This window comes from Grammomys surdaster, unplaced genomic scaffold (genome assembly GCF_004785775.1).
Source record: "Grammomys surdaster isolate TR1022 unplaced genomic scaffold, NIH_TR_1.0 137, whole genome shotgun sequence".
Taxonomy (NCBI): Eukaryota; Metazoa; Chordata; class Mammalia; order Rodentia; family Muridae; genus Grammomys; species Grammomys surdaster.
The window spans coordinates 14,262,154-14,288,165 of NW_021604595.1; positions in this window are offsets into that span (position 1 = coordinate 14,262,154).

Genomic DNA, 26,012 nt, shown 5'->3' on the forward strand with positions numbered 1-26,012 from the left:
TTCCTTCCTTGCTTCCTTCCTTCCTTTCTTTCTTTCTTTCTTTCTTTCTTTCTTTCTTTCTTTCTTTCTTTTCTTTCTTTTTTCTAAGACAGGGTTTCTCTGTGTAGTCCTGGCTGTCCTGGAACTCAGTCTGTAGACCAGGCTGTCCTCGAACAGAAATTCGCCTGCCTCTGCCTCCCAAGTGCTGGGATTAAAGGAATGTGCCACCATTGTCCGGCTAAAATTATTTTTCATCTGCTTGATGAATAACTAGCATTTCCTTTAGTGTAGATTGATGATAATGTTTATGTGAAAAGGTCTTTATTTTTACCTTCACTGTAAGGCTATGCTGCTCAGAACTCCAGGTTAGCAATTTTCTTTTACTACATTCAACATATTTTAGTTTGTTGTCTTCTATGACATTTCTTTTCATTGTTTCCTCTGAGAAAAACTAAACTTTTGCTCCTTTGAAGGTAATTTGTCTCCTCTCACTCTCTCTCTCTCTCTCTCTCTCTCTCTCTCTCTCTCTCTCTCTCTTTCTGTGTTTGTGTGTGTGTGTGTGTGTGTGTGCGTGTTCGTGAATGCACATGCACAGATCAGAGAACGACTTGTGGGAGTCTTTTTTTCTCCTTCCGCCATGTGGGCCCCAAGGATTGGACTCAGGTCATCAGGCTTAGTAGCAAAGCTTTGTTACCCATTGGGCGATCTCACCAGTTCGATTTGTCCTCCTATGTTCTAAGGTTTTTCTCTTTGGTTTTGTTTTCAGTTTACTCTGCTTGGTTATTTTGAAGTTGATGTTTCAAACTCCAGCATCTGAAAGTTTTGTGGGTCTGTTTCCAATGTCTGCTATTTCCGTTGATTTCATTCAAATTGTTTTAATTCTAGGATTGTGTTGATTTATTCCTATGTATCACATTATTTTATATTATGTGCCTGATACTGTATTTGTAACATTGTAGAAATGTTTGAGATGTACTCTTCAGGGCAGATAACAACCCAGATAGAGCATTCCTCAGTTACATATCCCTTCCCAAACAGGATTCAATTTGCTTCTGCCAGCTAGCTAGGTGTTCACATCTTCAAAGGTCATCTAAGACCAAGGTTATAGGTTGAAATAATTCAAAGCTCAGCGACAGTCTCTAGAAATATTTTCTTCTGTGTTATCCTTCTGATAACTTTCTGTGTTCCTTCTGATTTTAATCTATGTGAGAGACATTTATACACCAGGGCTGCCACCCTAGGATGAGCCTTGGTCACTAATCCCTGATAACTTAGTCCTTTATGGTTTTCAGAACCGTGCTTGGCCATTTGATCTCTGGCTCTTTGGGTTTCTCCGGAAGGAAAAGCACATCAAAATCCCAGGCTCACCTTCTCAGGCTCCCACACTTTCTCTTTCAGCTTTCCATTATTTGATTGGTTTTCCTGTGAACCGATGGTTTGTATACGCTCAGCCAATGGCATGGCACTATTAGAAGGTGTTACCCTGTTGGAGTAGGTGTGACCTTGTTGGAGTAGGTGTGACCTTGTTGGAGTAGGTGTGTCACTGTTGTTGTGGGCTTTAAAACCCTTCATCCTAGCTGCCTGGAAGTCAGTATTGTGCTAGCAGCTTTCAGCTGAAGATATAGAACTCTCAGCTCCTCCTGCACCATGCCTGCCTGGAAGCTGCCATGCTCTGGCCTACACGATAATGGACTGAACCTCTGAACCTGTAAGTCAGCCCCAATTAAATGTTGTCCTTATAAGAGTTGTCTTGGTCATGGTGTCTGTTCACAGCACTAAAACCCTAACTAAGACAACAAGATTCTTACAGATATTGCCCCACAAGCTTTTTCTGTTTATCCTCAGTAGGAAAGTTAGCCTGGTTCATTTTGTCTGCCATTTCCAGAAGCCATATCTAACTTTCAGCACCACTCTGTAAAACAAGGATTATTATTCCTGTATTACAGAGAGGAAATGAGTTAGAGGTGACTGTAGAATAGGGGTAGCCATAGATACAATATAAATGCTGCTTACTGTACATATAGTGTAGGTGTGTGTGCGTGGGGGAGTCCTCAGATGCTGCCATATATGCAGTTCCCTTTACTCCCACAAGGGAGGTGCATTTCTATCAGGTTCAGGTCTGCAATGGAGCCACCCAGGGAACTTTCAGTCTCATGCATTGAATTATTTCTTGAGCTGTTGCAACTTTGAAAAGATCTATCTAGCAAGTGCTACGGAGGAGTGCTTGATCTGGGTTGTCATCTGCCCTGAAGAGCACATCTCACAAATTAGCTATGAGGTTGTACAAAGAATTTAAGGACATGTGTGAAACAGTTGGGAGCAAACACTCATTTTCTCAAAGTTATTTTGAACAGTTCTATGAAAGAGTCTTCCCTTAATATGATAGTGTGGTTGGAGAGACAGAGGCTGAGCTGAGTTTCCTTAACACAAACAGTGGGTCTCAAATCTTCATAGCCAGAAATGAGGCTAAGCCAGCAGAGGTTCTAAGAGGCAGGATGGGGCCAGGGATTGGGTTAGGTCATGTCTCACTCATCCACCTTCTGAAAGTTAAGGCTCTCCTCTACTCACACAGAGTTCCAGATACACTGGGCTAATGTTCCACACTGTCTTTCTACAGATCTTTCAACCAAGTAACTTCTGTTCTTGTTAGGATTCGTTCTTGCCCCTTTATGATAACTTCCCCATAGCTTCGGCCCAGATTTCTCACTTGGAATAGCTCAATCTCACATCTACTTTCCTCTGAGTCAGAAATAGGCTCACTCCTCCTTTGCTGAAGTTTTTGCTCCTCTCTGTTTACTGCCAACCCTGTGAATACTCTTGTCAAGTGAGGCAAACTTTTTTCCCCAATTTACAGACAGCAGAAGCCTTTCACACTCAGCAATCAGCCAGTCTACTCTGACAGCAGCAGACACCTTTATTTATTCTGGGGGGCATGTGTTCTACCTTGGTTGTCATTTGTACATGTTTGAATGCTTCAGAGAGTGGGTTCCTGGCGAGTCTTAGTCCACAATGCTCCCCATCAACAATTGGGAGAGCAGATGCCGTCCACTCTGCCTGGCGTCCCTACAGTAAATGCTTATGGAACACAGAGCAAGGATGTTCTTTCTTGGGGATAAACGGATGTGCCTATATCCAATTGAGGTCAGTTCATGGGGAGGAGAGATTGTTTCTACTCGAGGTTGACTGTCTAGTTCCAGCAGAACAATGGACTGGCTCTGGGCACAGACACAATATGAAGCAGTGGTAATCTGTTCAAAGAGAGCATGTCCTAAGCCTTCCCCTAATAAAAAGATGAAGGTGCTCTTTCATTCAAAGCACTAGAATATATATAATTTAAAGATCTGATAGGTGTATATGACTGAACAATGGTATACCTATATAATAAAATATTGGGGAGCTCTTAGAGCCATGGTTTTAAGATTTTTTTAAAGATAGTGAAATGCATGTGGTTTGCATAACAAGATTCAAAGCCTGACCACAATATAGAAAATATCTATAGAAGGATATGACAAAACATTTTAAATTGGAAACAATCACTTTCACCCAGAATGAAAGGTGACACCTGAGGTGGAAGGTCACATGGAGCTATCCCTACTATACCTGTTTGTCTTTTCTAAGCTTCAAAATATTTAAATTTCACTTATTTAATACTTGGGTGCATAGGAATAATAAGAAAATACAAGGACACACCCATATAATCTCAACGATGCAAAAATATACCTAGCAAGAACAAATTTAAAAATATCAATAGTTACTTTCTCTGGAGATATTAGATTTTTATTCCTTTTAAAACTTTCTGTATTTTCGAGAGATTTATATATTTAAAGCTTCTCCTTACATTCCTTCTTCCTCCATTTAAAAAACTGGGTCTAAGGTCTTTAGCTCAGACAGGCCTCCAACTCTCCTGAGTAGTTGAGGGTGACCTTGAATTTCCGAGCCTCTTGCATTAACACTCCTGGTTTACAGGTACTGAGGATCAAACGTAGGGTCTGTGAATGCTAGACAAGTACTCTTCCAATCGAGCCACATACTGCCAGAGCCCAAAATTATTTTTAATAAAATAAACTTTATTTAAAAATAAGTGGAAAATGAAACTAGTGAAGAATTAAGAAAGCATAGTTTTAAAACCATTTAAAGATACATTGTTACTGTCTTAGTTTCTTTGACTGTTGCTGTGATAAAATACCTTGACAAAAGCAACTTAAGGGAGTGGCTGTTTCAGTTTACACTTCAGGCACAATCCACCATGGTGGGGGAGTCAAAGTGGGAGGAACTTGAAGCATCTGGTTACATTACTTCAGATAATTGGGAGAGAACACTGAATGCGTGTCTGTCTGCTGCTCAGTATGCATTTTCTGTCTGTGCAGTCTGGGATCCCAACCCAGGGAAATGGCGCCACCCACAGTGAGCCAGCCTCCCCATTTCAATAAATAAAATCAAGATAATCCCCCAGAGGCATGCCCAAAGTCAGAATCCAAGCTGGATCTGTCAAATTCATAACACTGGCCATCAAAGCTTGTATTACCATTTCTCTCATTTGGTGATAAAGCCATCCTTCAGGGGGGATTTTAATACATTAATAGTAAATAAAATTTATACAACAACCTTTCTTAGATGTCATATGAAGAATAGATTCTTCTTCCTATTTGTAGTAAGGACAGTTTCTCATTTAAAGTATGAGGCTTAGGGAGCTAGCAGAGCCTACTGGTAATGAATTATGTGATCTTGGAAAAGTCGTTTAACTTCTGCAGGTTAAATCATTCTCAACTCCAGAGCAGAGAGCTTGAGCTAAGTGTCCAAGCATCTGTAGTGACATGGACTTCAAAGCAATCATGGAGACAACACCATAACAAACGTTCTGCTGTATTAACAAACGTTCTGCTGGGTTAACTTGAATTTAATTATTCTAGGCCTGAGTTCAGTCTCCATAAACCTGGGGATGGTAGAAGCATAAGGAAAGAAGTTTAAGGCCGTGCTGGATGATACAGTGACCTTGAAGTCCACACGGAAGACAAAAGAGCCTATCAGAAAGAGGTGAGAAGGAAGAGGAGGTAGAGAGGAAGAAGAAAAAGAAAAAAAAAGAAACAAGTTGAAGGTATATAGGCACTATTGGAAATCTGTTCTTGCTCTCCAGAAATGTAAAATCTGATCAAAGGCAGGAAAGGTGCCTCCATGGTAGCAGTGCTTGCCACACAAGCATGAGGACCTGAGTGTGGGTCCCAGTACCCATGTAAAAAGTCTGAGGTGGCTGCAGAAGCACTTGTGACCCCAGTGCTGTGAGGAACGGACAGAAGGACCTCTGGGTCTTGCTCAACAAAGGTGTCTATCCCAGAAGAATGTGATGGAGAGTAATAAGTATAATACCTGACACTTTCTCAAGCTTCCACAAGTGCATGCACAGAGATATATACACATGTCTATATACATCACACACACACACACATACACACACACATGAAAATTTGGGAGTAGGTAGTGGGTATGTAACCAAGGAGTATGTACAAGCCACAAACTACACAAACACTCTACCACTGAGCAACATCCTCCTAAGACTCTTAATTCCATCACAGCAACATGTGATTTTGTTGAGTGAATAATGCATACAATAAACATGGGAGATGAACTCTGGAAGAAAGTAGAGAGCAAAGAATCAACTCGGAGACTTTAGTTGGACATTTTAAGGATCAGAGGCAGGGGAAAGAGAGGAAAAATGATATGAACAGAAATTTAGGAGACAGGAAATAGCATGGTGTGAGGTACATGGGCTACAATATCTGATCACATCGAGAAGAAAGGTTAGAAAGCCAACATTGTCAAATGAAGGCCTCAAGACACACTGGTGAACAGAGATAAGTACTACCCTCTAGTCCTCAGGAAGGAGGGTATGGACAGGAGATAGGCAGAGAGAGAACAGAGGCTCACTGGGTGCCTTAAGAAGCATATAAAAGAGAGGAAGAAAAGTTTAGATGCAACACTCCAGGACTTAGTGGTAGATTAGATAAGGGGGAGGAAAGTTTTTATTAGCACATGTTAATTATTCATAATGGTCTCATGTGACATTTTCATATAGATATGTAATGACTCTTCCTATCGTCCTCTCCTTCTGTCCACTTTCACTCCTGCTGATCGCCTTTCTCTCCCCAAGTTCTACCTTTTTGTCTTTTTAAAAGAGAGGTAATCAAAATTTCAAGCTCCTGTACTTAGCTGAAGGACCATAGCCAAAAAATAGGAACACAAGAGGAAAACATTTGTTACAGAGAAAAATAAAAAGACTTTCATTCTACCTATGTCTTGGGAGGTAAATAATACATACATTCAAATTTTATTTTTGTGATCTATTCATTGATGGATCAGAACAATTTCCACTACCTTTGTTTGTTTGTTTGTTTGATTTGTTTGTTTGAGACAAGGATTCTCTCTGAGGACCTGGTTGTCCTGGAACTTATTCTGTAGACTAGAATGGCCTTGAAATCAGAGAGATGCCTGCCTCTGCCTCCGTGCAAGGATAAAAGGTGTGCACCCCCACCACCCAGAACCCCACCACCCCGACCCTCACCACCACCCAGGGCTTCTCCACTCTCTTATTCTTAATTTCCTAGTAGGTAAACCCAAAGTGTTTAATCCATTGATAAGGGATTAAATGAGGATTTGTTTTCTTAAGACAGCATCTAGCTCGAGTCTAGGCTACTATTGACTAATGATCCCCTTGCCTTGGCTTCTCAAATGCTGAGATTACAAATATGCCCCAATGACTGTCCTGAGATTTGTTTTGAATACTTTTTAAAAACATATGGTGTGTATGAATGGTCACTTGTTATGGTGTGTGTGTGGCGGTCATAGGACTACTTGTGAGAGTCCTTTCTTCTCTTTCTACGTCAAGGGTTCCAGAGATTGAAATCAATTGCCTGGGCTGGGTACCAAGTGCCTTGACTTAACTGAGTCAGCTCAGTGAGTCCGAACATTTATCTATTTCTTGTGTGTTGGGTGGTCCATGTATGCCGCTGAGCACATGTTGAGATCAGAGGACAACTTTCAGGAGTGTGTTTTCTCCTTCCATCATGTGGAGTCTGGGAATGCAAGTCAAGTGAGTAGTCTTGGTGGCAAGCACTGTCACCTGCTGACCACCTTACCCACTGCAGATCTAAATTTGATATGGTTTGTTTGTTTTGAGACAGTCTCACTGTGCAGTTCTGACCGACCTGGAACTTTACATAGATCAGCCTGACTTTGAATTCATAGAGGTCTGCTTGCTTGTATCTCCCATGTTCTAAGATCAAAGAGATGTGGTACTATAAAAGCACCTGATGTAACACACACACACACACACACACACACACACACACACACACACACGACCCGACCCAAAACCATCACAAAAGCTAACTTTCTTATTAGTGCTAAGTCTTATGTTAACAGCTATCAGGATGCATTTGAAGTGTCAGCTAGAATTATCTGGTAGGTAATCTGAGACTGGGGGTTGGAATTCAGATGAATATTTGGGACAGTAAAGTTGGTTTTTGAGGGTTCTTACTGAAGCAAAGAAATAGTCTAGCAAGCGTGAGGGGAGAATTGGCCAGGCCTGGTGCTGAACTTGGCCACACCCACAAGTTAGGAACAAGGAGAGTAGTCGAAAATATTTAACAAGACTAAGTGCTTAGACTTGGTAGCAAGTGCATTTACTTACTGAGTCAGCTTAATGCTGCTAACATTTATTTATTTTATGTGCTTGAGAGTGGAAAAAAACAGAAAAAAAGAAAAGGAAAGAAAGAGAACACAACAATACAGAGTTCAGAGAGCTATTATCAAGTAAGAAGTTAATATTTTGAAATGTTCTACAAAAGATATGTCAAGAATTGCTTAAATCCAGAGACATTTAAAGAATTTGGAATGACTTTCAAGACATATGAGTAAATGACTTCATTTACAGGATATTTTCCAGGTGTACATATTTGTCACCATCAAAGATTGCCTTCTTTAGAAACTAGAGTAATCAAATGTGATAAAAACTGGGCTTGCAGTCAACACATCAACCCATCTGATAAAGCAGATCTCAAACCAAATCAGTCTAAAGGGACAAAGAAGGGTACTGCATACTAATAAAGGAAGCAATCCATCAAGAAAGATTTAACAATTGTAAATATATGCATTTGGGTGTTGGGGCACCCAGTTTCACAAAACAAAACAAAACAAAATAACAACACCTGAAACCAAAGCAAAACAGTAATAGGAACAATATGTCAGATAATTCCTAGTATAATATTTGTGGTGATTTCAATATCCTCCTCTGATCTTTAGACAGGTTATCAAAAAAAAAACTCACAAAAGACACTTCAGAAGGTAAACTGCATCACAGATCAAATGAGTTTAGAAAATATCTATAAAGTATTCCATCCAACAAAAATGGAATACTTGGAACCTTCTTTAAAATAGACCTCACTCTACATCACAAAGTCTTTTAAGAAATACAAAGGAATTTAAATACTTTCTTGCACCATGTCAGATAAAAGTGAAACAATACGGTTAATTGAAGACTGACTAATATACTCTTAGAAAAAGAAAGACAAGCCAAACTCAAAAGCATTGGGAAGCAAGAAATAATAAAGACCAAGGTAGAAATTAATGTATGAAGGCTAAAAGAACAGTACATAGACTCATTAAAATAAAGTGATTCTTTGAGAACATAAATAAGTCTGACAAACTCTGGTCAAAGATATCAAAAGAAGAGAAGATATGAATTACTAAAATTAAAGATGCAAAAAGTGAGATTATGGAAGACTCCAGGGGAATCCAGAGGATGTCTAGGAAATACTTTGAAAGTGCAAATTACCCCTAAGAGGAAAAATCTAGAAGAAATAGATAAATTTCTAGACACACATGACCTACTGGTTTGAATCAGATGTTCCTCATATTCTCAGGCATTTGAATACTTGGTCCCCAGTCATCGATGCTAATTTGAGGAGGCTTAGGGTGTGTGGCCTTGTTTGAGGAAGTATGTCACTGGCATCAGGCTTCGAGGTTTCAAAGCCTTTTCCTATCTTCAGTTTATTCTGTTTCCTGCTTGTAGCCTGAGCTCTCAGCTGTTCCTGCTGCTATGCCTGCTACTTGCTGCCACACCTCCCCAACCCCAGTCTCCCCAGTGATGGCTATGGAATTCTGTCCCTCTGGAACCCTAAACCCTACACAAGCTCTTTCTTTTATAAGTTGTCTTGGTCATGGTGTTTTATCACAGCAATAGAAAAGTAACTAACAGTACCTGCCAGAATAAAGTCTGGAAGATATAAACAAGCAGATCCACAAGCAATGAGACCCAGAGAATAATAAAACATAGCCTCACAAAATATACCCGAAAGTATACCATAGAACGTAAAGGAGGTGCCACTCAACTAAGTATTGTCCTGGTACCCAAACTGGATAAACATATAACAAAAGAGAAAACTTACAGGCCAGTTTCCATGATGAATATAAATGCAAAATTCTCAAAAAAAAATCTTTAATTTTAAAAAAATCTTGAAAGCCATTTTCAAGAATATATTAAGAAAACTACACATCACAAACAAGTTACAAGTGAGTTTTATCCCAGGTTGGGTTGACATCTGAAAATCAACAAATGTAATGCAGTATGTAAACAGATTTATGGGCAGAGCTCACATAATCACAACAAAGGCAGGACAAGTCCAGCTTCCCTCCAAAATCAATATCATCCTATAGAAACCAGGACCAAAGGAACTCAATAGGTCAAAGGTTGCACACAACACAATTCTCACTAAATAAGAAAAAAATGAAATAATTTCCTTAAAAAACCAAGAATTAGACAAAAGTGTCTAGGCTCATTGCTTGAAGTCTTAGCCAGTGTGATAAGATAAGAAAACAAGAGAAAAAGAAACAGAACGGAGGGAAGTCATAATGTTCCTTCTTATAGTTGATGTGAACCCGTGCTTGCAAGACTTTAATGGGGCTGAAGCGATGGCTCTGTGGTTAAGAGTACTGGCTATTCTGCAGGGGACTTGGGTTCCATCTCCAGCACCTACATGGCATCTCATAACTGTATATAACTCCAGTTTCAGGGGATCTGACACCTTCTTTTGGTTTCCCAGGGTACTATGAAGACATGTGGTACACATGCATACATGTAGGCAAAACTGCACATACATACATGCAAACAAAACGTTCATACATATAAAAACAAATACTTTTTAAAAAGAGCTTAATAATTCAACCAGAAAACTTGGATCTGAAAACAACTTTTGAAAAAGCATCAGGACACAAGATCAATATACAGAAATCAGTTAACTTTTCTAGACACCGATAACATGCTTTCTGAGAAAGAAATCAGGAAAAAGGAATCTCATTCTTTGTATCTGAAAAAAAAAACAAATAAACCTCACCAAGGAGGTGAAATACCTCTGCAAAGAAAACTTTGAAACTGAATAAATAAATTGAAGAAGGCACCAGAAGATTGAAAGACCACCTAGCTAAAAGATTGGCAGAATTGGTGTGTAAAATGGCTATATTTCAAAAAATGATCTACATATTCAACACTACCATCATCAAAGTTATAATTGAATTCTTTAAAGCAAGAGACAATTTTAAAATTCCTATGAAAGCACAAAAGATTCTGAAAAGCCAAAGCAGGATAAATACAAAAGGTAAACGAGCATGCCAGTCTGTGATCTCAAAGTACACCAGCCATTGATAGTAACCAACACAGCTGGGTACTGGCACAGAAACAGACATGAGGGCTGATGGAATAGAATAGAGGATCCAGAAATAGATTCCTATTGCTACAGCCACTTAATTCCCACCTTTAAATCCCAGCAAGTGGTTCTCTGTAAGTTCAAGGCCAGCCTGTTCTACAAAGCGAGTTCCAGGACAACAAGGACTATACAAAGAAAAACCCGGTCTTGGAAAAAAAGAAAAGGAAAGAAAAGAAAAGAATAGAAAAGAAAAGATAGCCTTTCAACAAAATGTCCTAGGGAAACTTGATAACATTTGTGGAAGAATGAAACATAATCTGCATATCTCAGCTTACCAAAAAGTCAATGCAAAATGGACCAAAGACCTGAGTTTTGAAATCCTAGAGGAAAGCAAGGCTATAACACTTCAAGAGGTAAGCGCTGGTAAGCGCTTTTTGAAAGACTCCAATAGTGCAGAAAATAATTCCAAGACTTGACAAACGAGATTATATAAAACTAAAAATCTGTACAGCAAATGAAGGGATCATCAGGGCAAGGAGATTGCTGGTGGGATATATGTATATGTATATGTATATATGTATATGTATCTGTATCTGTATCTGTATATGTATACATACATATATATGCCAGTTACATGTCAGATATGGTATTAATTAATTTACCTATGAAAATTAAGCATTAAAAACCCTAAACAAATCAACAAATGAACTAATGAACTGAATAAACAGTTCTGAAAATAAGAAATACAAATGGCCAACAAATACTTGACAATGTATTTGTCAAGGGGCTGGAGAGATGGCTCAGCAGTTAAGGAGTGTATACTGCTCTCGCATGGACCTGAGAGTTCAGTTCCCAGCACCCTCATCTGGCAGTTTGTAAACTACTTATAATTTCAGCTCCAGGGGTGCCAGTGTCTGCCGGCTTCTGTGAGCACCTGTGTTCAGATACGCACACCCTCACACAGACACACAGAGAAACACAACCTAAAATAAATTAATTTGATAAAGTGCTCAACATATTTAGCTATCAGAGAAAGCAAATTAAAACAATTAGGAAATTCCTTGTTTCGTCTAAATTGTATTTTGTACCCATTTCTGTGTGATATTTAGATAGGATAAACAAGAAGCTTCAAGTCAGATAATATTTGTTAGAAAAGAAAATAGAAATTAAATCTATCCATGTATTTTCTTCAAGACTAAAAGTAATAATTCATACTGTGTCTAGAATTGCATATATATTTTATGGTTGTATATATATTACAATTATACATATACATATAAAATCTTATTTCAAAGGCTCTACATTTAATAAAACTAACAATAAAGTATCATTTCAACCCTGGTCTATGAAGATAATAGAATACACCAGGAGAAATGCTTCCGATATTGGAATCATACCCACCCAATCAAGACATATCCACCCAAAGAAAAAAAGAAAGAAAAAGAGAAGGAAAGAAGGAAAGAAAGAAAGGTTGATTTAGGGAACTAGGCAGATCTTCTGAAATGAAAAATTTCTGTTATGAACCAGACATATGATTGATTTAAATTCATTACTTAAGCTTGCCCTCCAAGCACAGCTGAGTATTACTCAGGGCCTAGTGCCAGAAACTCTCAGTTTGAAGATTTTTCTTTTTCTTGTTATGGTGCTGGGCATCAAACCTACCTAGGGCCTTTCACTTGCTGGGCCACCACTGGATTACATCATCAGCCCTTTGAAAGTTTTGAGTCTCACTGTCATCCAGGCTAACCTTGAACTCACTTTGTAGTTCAGGGGAGCTTAGACTTGCCATCTTCCTATCTCAGTTTCCCGAGTAGCTGGGATCATATTCCTGTGTTATCAGGTCTGACTGACTAAAGGATTTTGGGTAAAGGTTGAACTGAAAAGTGGTATCAGGAACTTAAGTAAAAATCATGAAGTATTACCATTGATATCTATGTAATTCATATATATACATATATATGCATGTATATATATGAGACAAAGTTTCATTATGTACTCCAGGCTGATCTTGAACTTACGATCCCTTATTTTAATCTTCCAACCAAGCTCTGAGATTACTAGTGTGTGCCATTGTTGTGATTAATATTGTCAATTTAACAGGATATAGAATCACTATGGAGGCAAGCCCCTGGATTGTCTAGATCACACTGAGGTGACAACATCCACCTTAATGTCTTCAACTGGGATACTGGCAGCAATAAAAAGGAGAACACTATTTAAACACCAGCATTCTTCTCTTTCTGCCTCCTGACTATGAATGCAATGGGACCAACTGCCTCAAACTCCTGCTGCCATACTTACCTACCATGGTAGGCTGCACCCTCAGACTGTGAGCCCAACGAACCCTTCCTTCTGTAGGTCGCTTTTGTCATGTATTTTATCACAGCAAGGGGAAGAGCAACTAATACATAAACTAAGGCTAAGGATAAGATTCTTACAGACTAATAGAACCCAGATAAATGTGCCTCTATGTTTCCTAGTGGCGACAGCAGAAAAGAAAGTACTCTATTGGGAGTCCCCAAAGGGTGACAATGCTACAGGCTGGCTCTCTAGTTTATTGCAAAGTGATGGGAACTTTAAAACCCTGAGGTGGGTCTGCAGTTGCTTTCCTTTCTCTTCTATTTCCCTGCTGTGCTGAGCTGAGCAGCTCCCCAGGCACATGCTCGTTGCCACTGTGTACTGCCTCAACCTGGACTCCAAAGCAAAGGAGCCAAGTGCCCTTGAAACCTGGAGCCCAAATGAACCTTACCTCTCTCAGTTGATTACCTTGAGTGTTTGGTGGCAGTAATAGAGGGATAACACCCCAGTCAGATTAATGCTGCTCTTTAGATGAAAAGCTATGTTGAGAAGCCTAGGTTCTCCTGAAGCTGCAACCCCCAGGGGGCATTTCTCCAGCGTGTCCTCATGGGGAAGAAGCTGGTGTGCTAGCATATCAGGCTAGCCATGAAAATCTCCATGTTTAGAATAAGACAGTATTCCTTTGGGCGGAGTATGATTAACCCCCCTTCTCCTAAGTACAACTCAGCCAATTCAATTCTACGTGAAGCAAATACCTGCAATCTAAATACACATGATTCTGCTGATCCAATCTGATCCAAAAGTAAGTTTTAGGGTAACCAGCAGAATGGAGAATTTGCAAAATCTCCCATCAATATTATTTCTTAAAAGAAAAATTCATGTTTTGGTAAGGGATTAGAGAGCCAGAAGCTCACGATTGGCTTGTCTTGTAGGAGCAGGTGTTGTGAATTAACAGTATATGCCTTGACCACTGATGATGTGAGGGATTAGGAAAAAGTGTTCTCAAAATTATTTTTGTGGTAAGTGTCCCCAAAGACCCATGTGTTAAAGACTTAGTTGCTAGCCTATGATGCTACTGGGAGTTGGCAGAGCCCATAAGAAGTGGAGCCTAGAAAAAAGTTTCTGATCATTGATCCCCTGGAAGGGGATGAGGGAACCCTTCATCCCTTCATCCCTTTATTTGCTTTCCGGCTACTAGGAGGTGATCTACTTTCTGAATTAAGTAATCCTACTGTAATGTGCCATCTTGTCATAGCTCCAAAGGCAATGGAGAGAATTAAACACCGACTGAGACCTCCAAATCCTGAGCTCAAACCAACCTTTTACTCTTTTCAAGTTGACATTGTGAGGCATCTTGTGACAACAAAGAAAGCCTGAAGCTATTTTCCAGTTTCTCACATAGGTGGGTTTACACTTCCCAACAAATCGGTCTCATCACCATCAGATTTGTTTGAACCATTTTTTCCTCCGTTTAAGATGATAAGAAAAATCATGAACTCATGCATCAGTTTGGTTTGCTGGTGTGAGAAGGGTTTTGATTTCTGTTTGTAGAACTCAAGGCATTAGGCATGCTGGATAAGTAAGTACACATTGATCTGTGTTCCCTTCCCCATTTCCAGACAGGCTCCCTCTTTGCCTGATTCGGTTGTGACCAGGCAGGGCAGGGAAGATGCTTGTTTTATACACAGGGGCCAAGACAAGAGAAGTGGGTTCTACCTCATAACTGAGACTAACATTCCACAACTTTTGCCTTGAAATAAATACTTTGCCGCTGGCCTTTCAGGGCGAGACAGCTGAGATTGTTCAAGCAGGCACCTATCAATCCTTTGTGGGATATAAACTCCTAGGAGGCAGGCAAATCAGTCCTAGGAAGGGTGCTAGATTTTGGCTCAAGTTATGTAGGAAAATCTTCCCTGAAGTAGTAAAAGTGTTAAGGTCAGAAATGTAAGTTGAAAAAGTTTTCATGTCACTGGATAGCTTCCAGCTTTAAGTAGCTGGATCCGGGCTTTATTTGGAGACACTAACAGCCTCCTGTTAGCCATCCACAACACTCATCTCATTGAGTGTTGCTGGAAGCTGCAGCCCACCCTTACTCTTCCCAGCTTCAGTGTCGGTTAACAGTGGAATTTTTAGGAGCGCCCACCCAGGATCCACTGTGCATATTAACACGGTCAAAAGTCTGCTGGGAAGCTCCAATGTCCCTGTGTTAATTGCCAAAAGTCATTATTGTTGCTGCTTTCTTTAGGGGATTGATTCATCGGGTCAAATGTGCAGCTACATATGTTGGAGACCGAAGAAATTATTTAATGGCTGAAAAATAGAGGACAGTCAGGCTGCCAGGCAGCGGTGGCATCCTCTGGTGTTACCAAATTCGTGGAAGGCTCAGAGACACCTGAACTGGCACAGAAAAGATGAGCAGAGCTCTATAGAGTGTGCTAATATCTCCTCAACCCAATTCCTGCTCAGTAAAACTGTTCAGTATTTACAGTGAGCAAAAATACAAAATATTGCAATGCCTGCATTTCTAAAAGATTTCATTTCTACCCCTTGTCCCTTTAAAGTTTTAAAAACAGAATGATCTCAGATAAAGTTAAAAACTGGCCTAGGCCAGAATGGAGCAGATGTCACCTGAATTTGAGTTTATTTTCCGTCTTTATTGCTGAATCTAGAGACCATTTGGAGAACACAGGGTGTTCCCACCTTTTGACGGTTCTCTATAGATAAAAGGCATTTTCATTATTATCATTAATGCTCTGGACTAACACTCAGAAGCAAAAGGAATTGTACTTTGGATCTATTTTATAAAAGAGATCAGGACAAAAGCCAGGAGAACATATTTAAATGTTAAAGTAAAATGTACTTTCGGGGAAGAATTACTAGGTATATCACATTGCTTCTCAAATTTAATGTGCCCACGAATCATCGCTCTCATTAAAAGAATGTTAAGGTAAAAGGGGCTAAGAATTTGCATATTTGACAGAGTTCAGGCAATGCTGACACTGCTCACTCATGGACTATGTGAGTAGAAACATACATTTCCTATCAATACTTCTATCATCAAAAGGATTCGGAAATAATCTTGATTAGTCATTAAAACAAATTCTTGATTTTGTTTGTTTGCTTGCTTTTGAGACAGGGTTTTTTTTTTTTTTCTGTATAGCTTTGACTGTCCTGGAACTTGCTTTGTAGACCAGGCTGGACTTGAACTCAGAGATCTGCCTGCCTCTGCCTCCCTAGTGCTGTGATTAAAAGCAAGCATCATACCTGGTTATTCTTAGACTATAAACACACACGCACACACACACACACACACACACACACACAGATGCATGTGTGTGTGTGTGAATACTTTTCTGGCATGTATGTGCAAGCCATATGAGTGCCTAGTACCTGCAAAAGCCAGAAGAAGCTATCTGATCCTCTGAAACTGGAGTTACAGATGGCTGTAAGATGCCATTAAGTGATGGGAACTGATCCTAGGTCCTTTGTTAGAAGAATAAGTGTTCTTAACCACAGAGCCATCTCCCCAACCCAGAGAAGAATACTTTCCTAAAAGTAAATATCTGTGATTAAGAATTTGGAAAGATACATATAACTTTTTTTCATGAGATAAATTCATGTGTACAAACTATAACATCTACAGAACCTCCCATTATTTTACTTGACTTTATTATTCATAAATACTTTTACCCCAATTTTAACATATCATATTTATTAATTTTAAGGAGACTAAATAGTAATTAAGAATCAAAGCATTAGGTTATGGAAACAGCATGTGCAATGACCAGAGGCCACCAGAGCACATAAACATTTGCCTTTCTATTTCAGCTCATATTCCTTACTTGACTACAAGATACAATTGACTCTTATGTTCTTGGTGTAATTATTAATACAGTCCCTTTTCCTATCAAAGGGGACTCAGGCTAGAAAATAAACTATAATCACCCTGGTCATAGCTCATGCAGAGTTTATGTTGTTAACATTTAGCACAGTTTTCCTGTATCAGTAATCTTTTCTGCTTCTGAATATGTCTTACCTTTCTGATGAGATTACAACTTATTTGAGAACATCACCCACCAACTTCATTTATTCATTGATCAATAGTTACTGAGTATTCTTTAAAACAATCTGGGATCATTGCCCATGTGCAGACGCAAGTTGGATGTGGCTATCTCTTAATGTCAGGAAACATACAACTGGGCAATGCTTGCAGCCTTAATACACCTCATCTATTCATCCATCCATCCATCCATCCATCCATCCATCCGTCCATCCATCCATCAAATAAAACTTTATTGAAGACCTCTTCATGGCAGGCCTCAGCTGGATCTTAGCACAACTGTCAAAGCATAGCCCCTGGCTAATCTTATTTCTTCATATAGAAATGACTGTCTAACTCTTTCTCTCTCTCTCCCTCTCTCTCTCTCTCTCTCTCTCTCTCTCTCTCTCTCTCTCTCTCTCTCTCTCTCTCTGTGTGTGTGTGTGTGTCTGTTTGTCTGTCTGTCTGTCTGTCTGTCTGTCTACCACCAATCTTTTATTTCAGTGGTAGTAGTAGTAATCTGTTGGAGAAATGGGAACAGGAAAAAAGACTGATTTTGGCTCTGGAAAGTGACTCCCACCCTCTGGCCCTCAGTTTCTTCATGTGTTAAGCACAGGCACTTGGTGGTAGCTATGATTCCTTGTAGTGTTATATATCTATTGTAGAAATTGAGATGGTTTTTTGGTCTGGGTAGGTGGTTCAGTGATATGGCTCTTGCAGTGATACAGCAATTGTGTAACACGTGGAGATCCCAGGCTATATTCCTAGTGCTAAATATTAGAAGAGGAGGAAGAGAAGGGGTGAACATGCCTCCCTCCTTTTCTGTTTCTAAAAGCTTCTAGAAGAAAAGAATTTTAGGAAAGCTTCAACTTACAAAGGGGATGAGATTATAAAAGCATTTAAAGTGCTTAATTATAAAAGAATTTGCTTTTTGTATATTTTCTTGTTTCTTTTCTTTCTTCCTTCTTTCCTTTCTCTTCTTTTTTCTTTCCTTTCTTTTCTCTCTCTCTCTTTCTCTCTCTCCCCCCATCTCTCTCTTTCTTTCAGATGTAGGGTCTTACCATGTAACCCTGGTTGACTTGGAACTCACTATGTAGACCTAGCTGGCTTTGAACTCACGAATAGATATTCATGCTCTTGCCCCACAAGTGCTGTGCTTAAAAGGATAGGATCATCCTGGGGTTGGAGTTACAGGTGGTTCTGAGCCATCCTCTATGGGTTCTGGAAGCTACATTTAAGTAAGAGCAGTCAGTATTTTTAGCTAGCTTCCCCTTTACTTTTTATTAAAATGTGTATCTTCCTTGCTAAGCACACATGCCTCCCTGTTTGAAACCTATTTGTCATGCTCCTTCACCCTCATAGCTTCTGTGAGCTCCCTGAACCCATTAATTTCCCTGGCTTCCTATATAGGAGGGTGGTCCTCTGGTCCTCACTATCTGTTCCCATTTTTGCTTTGTTAACCATCTCCCTCCAAAAGCCAATTGCCCAACTGTCACAACTTTCTCAGGTGGAAGATGGATCATCAGGAATCTCATGACTCTTTCAAAACCTGTGTTAGAGCTGTAGAGATGGCTCAGTGGTGAAGAGCACTGGCTGCTCTTCCAGGGGATCCAGGTTTGATTCTCAGCCCCCAAAATGGTGGCTAACAACCATCTGTAACTCCAGGTCCAGGGGATCCAACACCATCCTCTGGTCTCTGTGGGAGCTGAACACAGGTGGTGCACAAACATACACACAGGCAAAATACCTATACATATTAAAAAACAAAAACCAACCCAACCTTGTGTGACTCAATAAAATCTGACATACTCTATGAGTGGTATCCTCTCCAGTCATGCGTTCATTCATCCAGTAGTTGGTTCATACAACTGATGCTTGCTAAATAGCTACTTGTGCACATGGGCTATGGCTGACATCTATCCCTGCAGATCCATTCATTTATCTGCCCAACAACCACTTTTAAATCCCTGCTGCATGCAGCATTATCTTAACTGCAAGGATATAGTGTAGAAGAATGGGTAAGATACAGTATTTCCCTTCTTGGAACTTGTGGTTTTGAAGTCAAGACAGAACTATAAACAAAAGACTCACAACACAGTAAGACAAACACTGTACTGCCATGGAAACAAGGTGAAGGAGCCACTGTAGTTCCTATGGGAAAGCTTCCCTGGGGTACTGCCATTTGACTTCTAAAGCCTGGTTGTTTCTTCTCTGCTACCCACTGCCAGGCAGCTGTGGCTCCGAGATTTTACCTTGGTGGGAAGCAGACACACATTCCAATTCTGTGTTGTCTATGGCTGGCCCCAGTGTGGTCCCAATCTGAACTTCCCATTTCAACAGAGGAACAAATTCACTCAGTGATTACCAGGTTCTAAGACAACAGGGTCAGGATGTGGAAAAGCCAGTTTGCTTTCATTGCAAAACTACAAACACTTGGTTTTTGGAGAAAGCATATGGTCGAAGAGAAAGAGCTAATAATGGCAAAGGTTGGGGGTTGAGGGCAATTCACTGGAATAACTACCTATTTAAACATAAATAGGGAAGAGAAAGCAAAATGCTTGCAGGCATGGTGACTTACTCATGCCTGTAATCCAGCACCTGGTGGGCTGAGGCAGGCGGACTTCTGTAACTTTGAGGCCAGTCGGGACTACAGAGTGAGATCCTATGTAAAAACCAAACCAAACCAAACCATACCAAACCAAACCAAACCAAACCAAACCAAACCAAACCAAACCAAACCAAACCAAACCAAACCAAGCCAAGCCAAGCCAAACCAACAACCTAACAAATCACCAAAAAGGAAAAAGGTAAACTTATTATGAATTAAAATTCTATTGATTACTATTAACATTTAGATATGGGGCTGGGGATATAACTTGGTTAGTAGAAAGCTTGCTTAGCATGTATGTACAAAGTTCTTGGTTCAGCCCCCAGTATCACGTAAAAAGTGGCCATGGTATTAACTACAATCCTAGCCCACAGAAGGCTGGAGGACTGGAGCTCAAGACCAGCCTCAATTAGGTTGCAAGTATTTATAATTTTACACTTGTCTCTGAGACAATATCTTCTGTATCCTAAACTGACTTCCAACTTCCTTGAACTTCTGATCCTCCTGTTTCCACTTCTCAAACACAGGTGCTTGTCATCAGTGCTGAGATTTGAACCCCGGGCCTCATGGATACCGTGAGAACATTCTACCAACTGAGCCACAGTCTCTTCTCTCTGTGTCTGTGTCTGTGCTATGTCTGTCCTTGACAGTTTCTCGGTGGTACCCTGCCTTAAATCAGTTTTCAATCATTCCGTTCCACTGCTGGAATGAGCACCAAGTGTCCCCTTGTATTTAGCATTCCAGTCTCCTTAGGATCAAGTCTCTTTTGATTCTTGTGTTATATATAAAGACCATCACGATTTAACCTTTATATGGACTCTTGTCATAGGCTTACCAATGGTGGTCAAGGTCCAGTTGTACCTCACAATTCTTGAACATATGCTTCTTCTCACTTTGGCATTTTACACATTCTCCCACCCCACCACTGGGATTGCTCTCCTGTGCCCCCTCTCCCCAACCCCCTTTTCAACCTCCACTGAGCTTGGCTAGCTTCTACTTATCCCTTTAGGTCTGGCCTGGGGCATTGTCTATGGAAGCCCTTTCTGTCTCCATTTCCTTACAGACTGGACTGCAGCAGAGTGCACATATGTGGATGGTCCTGAGCTCGCTGGTACAGGTACCAGCAATCCTGTTCTGAGAATACATAGCTGGGCTGCATGATGTTTACAGTCAGGCATGCTAAGCATGAGAGGACACTCTGTATTTGGCTAAAGAAGGAAGGAGGATGGTAACAAAGGGGGGTTTTCAGGAGAAGGATAAAAGGGGTACACATCAAACTTGATCTATTTTTTTCACTTCGCTAAATGATAAGCTTCTTCCTCTCCCCTCCTTTCTATGTTTAAAGACCATAATGCACGCTTGAAAATACCAATTATGAATGTGCAGCTACAGTGACTTTCTTCCTGAAGAAATGAGACTGATTATGCACATGATTAGTGATTCTGTAGCATTGAATAATTAGCATGAATGACATTCCTTCCCCTGAGGAAAAAACAAAAACTCCAAGTGCCTAGGATTAGCTTGACTTTCTGGGACCTGAGTTCCAGTCCTGATTTCACCACTTGCTTTGACCTTGGGTAAACTGTTTAACAGTTTTTAGACCTTAGGTTCCATTTTAATCCCCTAGAGCTGGAGTTACAGGTGGTTGTTAACCACTGTGTAGATGTTGGGAATTGAACCTGGGTCCTCTGGAAGGGCAGCCAGTACACGTAACCACTAATCCATCTTTCCAGAACTTTTTTTTTTTCTTGCTGACAAGAGCCTGATACAGATGTCTCCTTAGAGGTCTGCAAGAGTCTGACATATTCAGAGGCAGATGCTCACAGCTAGCCATTGAACTGATCATGGGGTTCCCAATGGAGGAGTTAGAGTGAAGACCATTGGAGCTGAAAGGGTTTGCGGCCCCATGAGGAAAGCAACAATACCAACCAACCAGAGCTCCCAGGGTCTAAACCACCATCCTGGGAGCACTTAGGGAGGGATCCATGGCTCCAGCAGTATATGTAAGGGTGGAGGGCCCTGTCTGGAGAGGAGATCCTTGGTCTCATGAAGGCTGAACGCCCCAGTGGGTGGGAATTTGAGGGTGGGGAGGTGGGAGTTGGGGGTAGGTAAGGGCACATCTGCAGAGAAGCAGGAGGAGGGGTGAGGGGACAAGGGGCTCCTGGGTGCGGTGGGAATGGGGTAAAGGAATAACATATGAAATGTAAATAAAACATCAAAAAAAAAGAGACAGTGTCTTAATATGTAACTCTGGCTAGACTGTAAGCCAGACTTGGTCTCAAACTCAGATATCTATCCGCCTGTTTTTCTCAGCCCAAGTGCTGGGTGTGATTAAAGGCATGTGTCACTGTATTCAGCCTGCAACTGGAATTCTTATGTGGGTTTGGGGGATTGAACTCAGGTTCTTATTGTTTGCAAAGCAAACACTTAACTGAATTATCTTTCCAGCTCCACGGCTTGCTTTCCTTATTTGTAAAATTGTGATGACAGTGGTCTGTGGCTCATAAGGATTTTGGAGGATCCTTAGAGTCAATGAAGAACCTAGCAACTCATTGCTGGGCATGTGGTGTTTAAAATGTTAGCTATTGTTGGGTGGTGGTGGCACACACCTTTAATTCTGGCACTTGGGAGTCTGGGATAGGCAGATCTCCGAGTTTGAGGCCAGCCTGGTCTATAGAGTGAGTTCTAGGACAGCCAGGGCTACACAGAGAAACTCTTGTCTCACAAAACAAAACAAAATGCCAACAATAAACAAAGAGAAGAATGTTGTGGCTAAGTCCTGAGTTCAAGGGAACTCTGGGTTTCTCTTAGATTTAAAGAGCCAGCTCTCTGTTTCTCATAACCCAGCAATTGTAGAGTCAGATTCTGGGTTGGTGGGCCTCAGGTGGTGGGCTTTCTTCCACATCCTTCTTCCTGGTTACATCCAGCCTTTTGCTCTGATCACCAGGGTTTAAGGTTCCTATCCCTCTGTCACCAGCCCCCCCTCTGCTGAACTTCTTGGTGAGGAGTTAGTGGACAGTGTCAGGAAATCTATGGATCACTCCTTAAGTGACAGTAAGAGAAGCTCGTTAGCACACCCAGCCTGGGGCATTTAGTCCAAATTACAAGTCTCAAATGAGCGAACTGTATGTGTTTACTGCAGTTGATTATGTCAGGTATCTGTATAGTAAAGGTTAAGCTGGCTAACAAAGTGTATTCCTGCTATTACTGCTACAGTGACGTTGAGTGTTTGACAGGTGACGTCTCTGTGTTAGCACCTTGTTCTGTGTTTAAACCACTGTTATTTGGCCCTCTGTATTTGCATGTCTGCCAATTCAACCAATGTGGATAAATAATATTGGAAAACCTGCATCTGAACCGAACATGTTCAGAGTCTATGTCATTATTCTCTAAACAATCTTGCATTAAAATGTCTTTATGTGGTATTTGCAAAATATTAGGCATTATAAGCAACCTAGAGGTTGGATGTGTGTAGAAAGGTGTGTATCGCAAATACTGTTATTTGTGTGTATGTGCAGTATGTGCATATGTGCATGTGTATGTATATGCATATATATGTGTATAAAGGTCAGAGATCAACCTCTGTTGTAGATCCTTGAAGCCATCCACACCTTGCTTTTTTGAAGCAGGCTGTCTCACTGGGACCTGGGATTTGTCAAACAGGCTAGGCTAGCCAGCAAGTCCCATGGATCTGCTTGTGTCCCCATGCCTGGCTTTCACGGGTGCTGGGGATCGAACTCAGGTCCTCATACTTGAGCGGCAAGCACTTTAGCAATTGAGCTATCTCCTGAGTCCTTGTGCTATGCTATAATAAGGGATATCGAAGGAGTTCTGGATCCAAGCTTGTTTGCTTTCTGAAGGCTAAGAGGAAAACAAATGCATTCTAAGCAGCTTTCTGCAAGACTTCTTAAGGGAAGAGTGATGTGTCCTCTCTTCTCACTCTGCCAATCTGTCATGGGGGTCCTGGGAGTACATCAGTCAGTCACCATCTTGGACTATGAGAATGAGGGCCATACCATAGAGGTGGCAAAGAATCATGATGATGTCATGGAGTTACTAAACCAGTTCTGGATGGCCTGCATATTTCATTTAAATTGACAGCATAATAAACTTTGATTTTATTTATGCCAATATATTTGGAGGTTTTCTAATAGAAAGCTGAAGCTAATTATTGACACTGTCTTCAATGGCCAAGTGGACTTTAAGAATATGAATCAGGGCTGCCAAGGTGTTCAGCTACTAAGGGTGCCTGCCTCTGTGCCTGACAACCTTTAAGTTTGTTCTTCAGGATTCTTATGAGGGGAGGGAAAAAACAGACTTCTATGAGTTGTCCTCTAATCTCTACATGTGTGTCCTGTCACGTGCATGTCCCCAACAAGTACACAAAATGAATAAAAATAGTGGGTCATAGTAGCACACATCTTTTGGGAGGCAGAGGTATGTGGCCTCTGTGAGTTTGTCTGCACATTGAGTTTTAGAGCAGCCAGAGCTACGTTGTAAGGTCCGGTCTAAATAATGTTTTTTTAATATGGTAAAATATTTCTAAAACAATACAGAGAAGACAGACTAATGGTGTGGACTTGAAGTGTGATATATGGAGTAGCTGAATCATACTCCAGGAGGATGAAAAGGAATAACCCACATCTTGTTTTCTTTAGCTTTAAAAGAGCCAGAATTAAACCAAATTAGGATGGAAGTCTGATACATTTAAGGAATTAGAAAAAGCACATGATTTCTCCGTATAGCCCCAGCTGTCCTGGATCTCTCTCTGTAGACCAACCTGGCCTTGAATTCACAGAAATCTGCCTGCCTCTGCCTCCCAAGTGCTGGTATTAAAGATGTATGCTAGCACAACCTGGCATAACCTGCTTTCTTATACATCCCAGGACCACCTGCCAAGGGGTAAAACTGTCCAGAGTAGGCTGGGCCATCCTACCTCAACCATAAATGAAGATTATGGTTATGAAAACCACTCATGGAGACATTTTCTTCTCTTTTGATGACTCTTGCTTGTGTAAATTTGACAAGTGCTCTATGACTGATCGACAACCTCAGTCCTTACATTTTTGTACCACCTAATTTTCTGAGATGATAACTCTTATAGGCTATTCGGTTGATCTCTGAACTCGACCTTCTTTATCCTGGAAGAAATACCCACTGTACAAACTGTATTGCCAAGTGTTCCTTGTGGGTGACCATTACCCCCAGTTAGAAGCCATTGATGTGACATGTGCCTTCATACTGATTACAGGTTGCTCTATAGCACACAGACCTGCTTGGTAGCTGGCACGCTGGCTTGGGAAAAGCTACCAGCTTATGGAGTTGGGACCCAGGACCAAAGTGCATTTTTCTTGTCTATGCTTGGTAGATGACTTAGAAAATTGCTATATTGAATATAGTCTCCTTACTGGTTCATATTACTGTACTTATAGAAAGAATATTTAAAATTCTTATTTATTTATTTATTTTTGCATGCATGGGTGTTTTACATGCATATGTTTGTGTACCACATTTATGCTTGGTATCATTTGGAGTTACAGATGGTTGTGAACTGCCTGTGGATGTTCAGAATCAAACCAGGGTCCTCTGAGCCATATCTCTACCTGATGGGGATAGTTTTCAAAAAGTATAAAAAATAAGTAACACTTCTGGTTTTTTTCCAGCTTTCTTCCACTTGATATTTGGTGTGTATCCAGACAATATTCCAAGATATATTTGCCAACTGCTCATTGCTACTTCAAAATCAACTTATAGGGAGAAAAGCTACATTTTGCTTCATGGTTGGAGGTCATGGTTACCTGGCCCTGTTGCTTTTAGCCTGTGGAAGACCAGTGCATCACTATGAGAGCATGTGGCAGAGAAAGTCTGTTCTTACATGTCTTTTCTTGTGTGGAAATGTTTAACATTGGCAGAGTCTAATTTATGTGTATGTATATTTAATACTTGGTCCTTTGGGAGCATTCTTAAAGAAACTGTCTCCCATTCCAAGGACAGTACCCTACATGTCTAAAGGTGTTAATGTTTTATTGGAATAATGTTTTATTGGAATAGCACAAAAGTCTCTGTTTTTCTCAATGAGGTATTATTCTTTCTTTCAGGCTGACCTGGAAATCACAATTCTCCTACCTCCCTAATCCTCAGAGTTCAAGAGTGGTGGCCACCATTCTTGGTCTCATCTGGAATCTTTTCCTGTGTACAAGTGTAAGGCAAGGATCACCTGTTTCTCAGCCTCCTACAACCCTCTGGGGTAGATGTTATTCATCACAGATTGAATAGTCTCAACTTAGAGAACAGAGTTCCAGGCCAGCCTGGGCTATATGCATCTCTCTTCTCTTCTCTTCTCTTCTCTTCTCTTCTCTTCTCTTCTCTTCTCTTCTCTTCTCTTCTCTTCTCT